The sequence below is a fragment of the Alosa pseudoharengus genome, unplaced genomic scaffold (assembly GCF_046254945.1).
Source record: "Alosa pseudoharengus isolate Yale_2024_CS ecotype anadromous, Long Island Sound unplaced genomic scaffold, YU_APseudo_1.1 YU_APseudo_1.1_scf_12, whole genome shotgun sequence".
Classification (NCBI taxonomy): domain Eukaryota; kingdom Metazoa; phylum Chordata; class Actinopteri; order Clupeiformes; family Clupeidae; genus Alosa; species Alosa pseudoharengus.
The window spans coordinates 27,945,931-27,951,808 of record NW_027468587.1 but is presented as its reverse complement, the minus strand read 5'-3'; positions in this window follow the sequence as shown (position 1 = coordinate 27,951,808).

Below are 5,878 nucleotides of genomic sequence, written 5' to 3'. Positions count from 1 at the left end.
TACAAAACACACACACACACACACACATGCAGAGGAGTCTCCTCTGCCTACAAAACACACACACACACACACACATGCAGAGGAGTCTCCTCAGCCTACAAAACACACACACAGAGGTCTGGGAAGGGCGATGGAGCCATAATGTCTCCTCAATCTACAAACACACACATGCACACACACTCCCACACATACACACACACACACACACACACACACATCCATACATAAGTCTGAGAGGGGCAAAAGAGCGACAACATCTCCTTACTCTACAAACACACACATGCACACACACACACGCGAGCGCGAAACAAACAGACATAAATATACATACATAAAGCACACACACACACACACACACACACACACACACACACACGCAAAACAAACAGACATAAATATACATACATAAAGCACACAAACACACACCTACACACACACACACACTCACACACACGAAACAAACAGACATAAATATACATACATAAAGCACACAAACACACACCTACACACACACACACACTCACACACACGAAACAAACAGACATAAATATACATACATAAAGCACACACACACACACAGACACACAGACATCTCTAAGGCAACTTGGATTTTGGCTTAAAATTCCAAAAGACATTGGCTCCACAAATCCTGCTTGCTTCTAAGACAAACACACACACACACACACACACCTCAGGGTAGAAGACTTCAGCCAGCTAACGAGACCACTGGGATGGCGAAGGTGTCTCATGTTACTGTGGGAACAGTGTGTGTGTGTGTGTGTGTGTGTGTGTGTGTGTGTGTGTGTGTGTGTGTGTGAGTGTGTGTGTGGTTTGTGGTTCCGTGTGGTCCAAGCATTCTGGTTCTCTGAGTGATGACAATGACACGACAGCTGCCAGTACTCAGAGGAAACAGAACTCAGCACACACAAACACATACACACACACACTCTCTCTTTCTCTCTCTTTCACACACACCCACACACACACACACACACACACTCTCACATAAACTTGCATCATAAGATATCGTACCTAAACATGTCAGGCTCATACACTCTTTTAAGCACATCAGTTCAACTACACAGCACACTCCATCAACTACATCAATTCTACTCCAACCAAGCACTTCAATTCAATTACACACATACACATTTTCCGTACACACACACACACACACACACACACACACACACACACACACACACACACACACATACACACACACACTCCATCAAACATATCAATTCAACTACACACACTTGATCTTCAGCATCATCAATTTAACTACACACTGGTGGTCTCATCAACTACACACACACATACTTCACACAAACAGTAGCTCACACACTCACACCTCATTCAAACTCACTGAAACAAAACCTGCTCACAGACAACACACATCTGACACACACACACACACACACACACAGGTTAAACACAAATAGCTTCCACAACTAACACACACACACACACACACACATACACACAAGTTAAACACACAAATAGCTTCCACAACTAGTATGCACACACAGCAAAGCTACACATCAGGCACACTTTGGGGCAGTCGTGGCCTGCTGGTTAGGGCTTCGGACTTGTAACCGGAGGGTTGCCGGTTCGAGCCCCGTCCAGTAGGAACGGCTGGAGTGCCCTTGAGCAAGGCACCTAACCCCTCACTGCTCCCCGAGCACCGCTGTTGTAGCAGGCAGTTCACTACGCCGGGATTAGTGTGTGCTTCACTTCACTGTTTGCTGAGTTTGTTACACTAATTGACAGATTGATCCCTCACGGGATCAAAAGAGTATATATACTTACTTTAATTTATTATTGATAAATTAAAGGAGAATTCCGGTGTGATTTTGACCTAAAGTGTTTTGAAACATGATACCGAGTGTGAACGTATGTTTCATAGCCGAGCGACGAGTAAGAATGAACAGGTATGATAAGGGATCAGATTCCAAAAATAATTCAGTGGAAATGCATGGATTCCAGTTGCTGCTACTGGAAGAAACTGTAATCCATGCATTTCCACAGAATTATTTTTGGAATCTGATCCCTTATCATACCTGTTCATTCTTACTCGTCGCTCGACTTATCGTGACTAAATTCAAGATGGCTGCAAACGCTAAACTTCGTGAAGATACTATCTGTATAAATCGTCTTGTAAGTAAACTACCAGTGCTTTTTCAAAGTTCTCAATGTCTCGTTTTAAATGTCAGGGCCCTCGGAAGTCTACCAATGAAGTGTGGAGATACATTGAGCCTCGTAAATAGTGTAAAACAGTGATTTATTTGCTTGGCTATGCCGATGCCGAGGCACCACCATTGACCGCCTTGTTGGTAGCATCGGCTAACTAGCGCCAGATTTCGGAGTGCAGGGGACAAGCCGAGATGGGCTATGAGACATACGTACACACTCGGTATCATGTTTCAAAACACTTTAGGTCAAAATCACACCGGAATTCTCCTTTAACTGTTGAGATCATGTGAATGTGTTCATGTGTGTCACAGTTTAATTTTTTTATAACTTTATACTATGGATATAATAACATACTATATCACAAAGTTAATCACATACTATCAATGAGTTAATCACATGCTATCAATGAGTTAATCACATGCTATCAATAAGTTAATCACATACTATCAATGAGTTAATCACATACTGTCAATGAGTTAATCACATGCTATCAATGAGTTAATCACATGCTATCAATGAGTTAATCACATGATATTAAATGATTTAATCACATACTATCACAGAGTTAATCACACACTATCAAAGATGTTGTAACAAAATCACATTCTGGCAATGCAACCTGGTCTCTTGCAAAAACGTGCCCAGGAGGTTGTGCCTGCAATGAGACCAGGTTGTATCAATGAGTTGCTCTAATAAATCATTGTAAGGCTTTATAGGCCGACACATTATAAATAGTTAAATATTTAAATATAGTCCTGCAATGTGTTTAGCCAGTTCATGAGATCTGCCCTGGTGTACATTATGGTTACAAACACAAAAATGCAAATGCACAAAAATGACAAATAAAAAAATAAATGAAAATATGAAATATAGAAGAAAACAAAAACACACACAAAACAACCCAAACTGCAACTTAAATGTCCATGCAATGGCTGCTTTGGTGCTGATTTGGTGTGTGTGTGTGTGTGTGTGTGTGTGTGTGTGTGTGTCCCATGAAAGCAGACAGCTGAGTGCCGGAGGTCTTTTCAGCTTTGTGTCTGCACTAAAGAGTGTGTTTGTGTGTGAGTGGCTGAGTGGCAAGCCTTTGAGTGTGTGTGTGTGTGTGTGTGTGTATGTGTGGTGTGTGTGTATGTGTGTGTGTGTGTGTGTGTGTGAGAGTGAGTGGCAGGGGTCGTGATCCTCACAGTTAACGCCTGGCTTGTTGCGATCAGAGGTGAAAAGCTCGCCTGTCTGTCATCCCGACAGCCATGACAGCCATTCAGCACACGAGAAGAGACACACACAATTAAAAACACACACACACACACACACACATGCTTGCAAACACCCCACATACACACACAATGACTCCATACACACACTTAGCAACAGTTCTCACATATACACACACACACTCGAAGACTTCGCCGTGATTTTTAAAGTTTTGAAGAGCACAGAGAAAAAGTTCACACGCATGCAAAGACTTCACTGAAACAAACACACACACAAACAAACACACACACACACTCACACACACTCACTCACACATATAGTCAAAAACCTAATTCTATTGATACTCATACAGCAACTCATTCACGGGCCAATCTGGTGAACATCCAAGGAGAGAGAGAATGGGGAAGAAAGAGAGGGATGGAGAGAGGGAGGGAGAAAGAGAGATGGATGAATAGAGAGAAGGGGGGAGGAAGAGAGAGGGGGGTGGGGAGAGGGAGGGAGAGAGAGAAGAGTGAGGGGGAGGCCCCAGCTGTCAGAGAGAGGCAGGTCCTACACAGCCAACCACTCACAGCATGTACCTCCCCCTCTCTCTCATTCTGTCTTTCTCTCTCTCTCTCTCTCTCTCTCTGTCTCATTTTGTCTTTCTCTCTCTCTCTGTCTCATTCTCTTTCTTCTCTCTCTCTCCATTCCTCTATGTTGAGTTGAATCCTGAGTTTTTCTCAGAGGTATTCAATACTCTGCCAAAAGTTGGATAACTTACAAACTTGTCTTTGTTCGTAGCTCCTCTGCAGTGATGGCCACTAGAGGGTACTACTGAGCCATGGCTCCTACTGGCCTGTCTCCAGTAGCGTGTGGGTTGTGCTTCAAATGATGTCAGAAATGTACAACACATAACTGTTCTGTCTCAACTTTGTGTGTGTGTGTGTGTGTGTGTGTGTGTGTGTGTGTGTGTGTGTGTGTGTGTGTCATCTTTGGCTACACGGGCTGTCACAGATCATCAGACAGTAATCAGATTCTCTTCTCCTCCACTGTCAAAATGGCTTTATGATTAAGACTCAGAGAACACCCACACACGCCTAGGTGTGTGTGTGTGTGTGTGTGTGTGTGTGTGTGTGTGTGTGTGTGCGCGCGTGTGTGTGTGAAGAGGGTGAGACTGTGATCCTCAATACGTTTGTTTAAACAAACTGCATGTCTGTAAGCTGAGAAACAGTTTGACTTACAGGAATGCACAAGACACCATTTCCTAATACAGACAAGTCAAGACTGTGTGTGTTTGTTGTCACTGTCGTGTGTTTTTTCTACATTTTCTGTCAGCATTCCTGCAGTTAACGCAACTATGGCCAAACAATGTTTTCATGAGGGTGTGTGTGTCTGTGTGTCATTATATGTGTGTGTGTGTCATTCTATGTGTGTCTGTATGAAACTACTGAGTTCCTTATGCCAATGAGCACTTTGAATACTGGATTTTTTTAACTTCTGCGCACTTTGGACTCTTCCTTGCTTTGTATTGATAGAAGTATGTTACAGTTTTATACAGGTTTGATCAAACATAGGATGCGTTGTGATTCCTTTCATCCTATCCTTTCATCCTAAGTTTGCATCAACACTGTCAGCACATACACAAATCAAATCACATACACACACATAGAATTATACACACACTCACACATGTCTACCCTGCCTATCCCCACCTCACACAGACATGTGGAAATGAGAGAGAGCACTAGTGTGTGTGTGTGTGTGTGTGTGTGTTTGAAGTGAGAGTAAGTGTAGGTGTGTGGACAAAGGTAGATGCATCCACTGAAGTCCTATCCTGGTGTGTAATGTGTGTGTGTGTTCCTTAGGGAACCTAGAGGCCCTCTTTAGATCTGACCCAAGTCTCCATCTCCTCCTCCATCTCATCCTCGTCCACCTCCTTCTCCATCTCCTCCTCTTCCTCCATCTCCTCCTCCTCTTCCTCCATATCCTCCTCCTCCTCCATTTCCTATCTCCCTATGGAGTAATGGTGGATTATCTCATGAATATGTATTGGTTCCATATTACTGCATGTTAAGCTCTGTGTGGTTGACCCAGCAGTGGCTGTCCCACAGACCAACATGACCAATCATCTGCAGGCCCAAACGAGTCTCTGCGTCTCCACCGGCCCAAACGAGTCTCTGCGTCTCCACCGGCCCAAACGAGTCTGCGTCCGTCGTTAGCACTGGTCACAGCACGGGCGGTGCATATATTAATTTTGATGGCTACTTTTGTTCAAGTCCAATTTTCTTCATATTTACTTCCACTTGCTGCAGATTAGATTCTTTATTTGAGTCGGCCTGGAAACCCGAGAAGTTTTTACCATCAAAATAGATTTCATGCCCGGTAGCAGTATGCTCACACATACACACACACACTCTCATGCTTAAACACATAGACATTCCCTAACAAGACACAAACACGTGCTTAGTGTTCACACACACACACACACCCA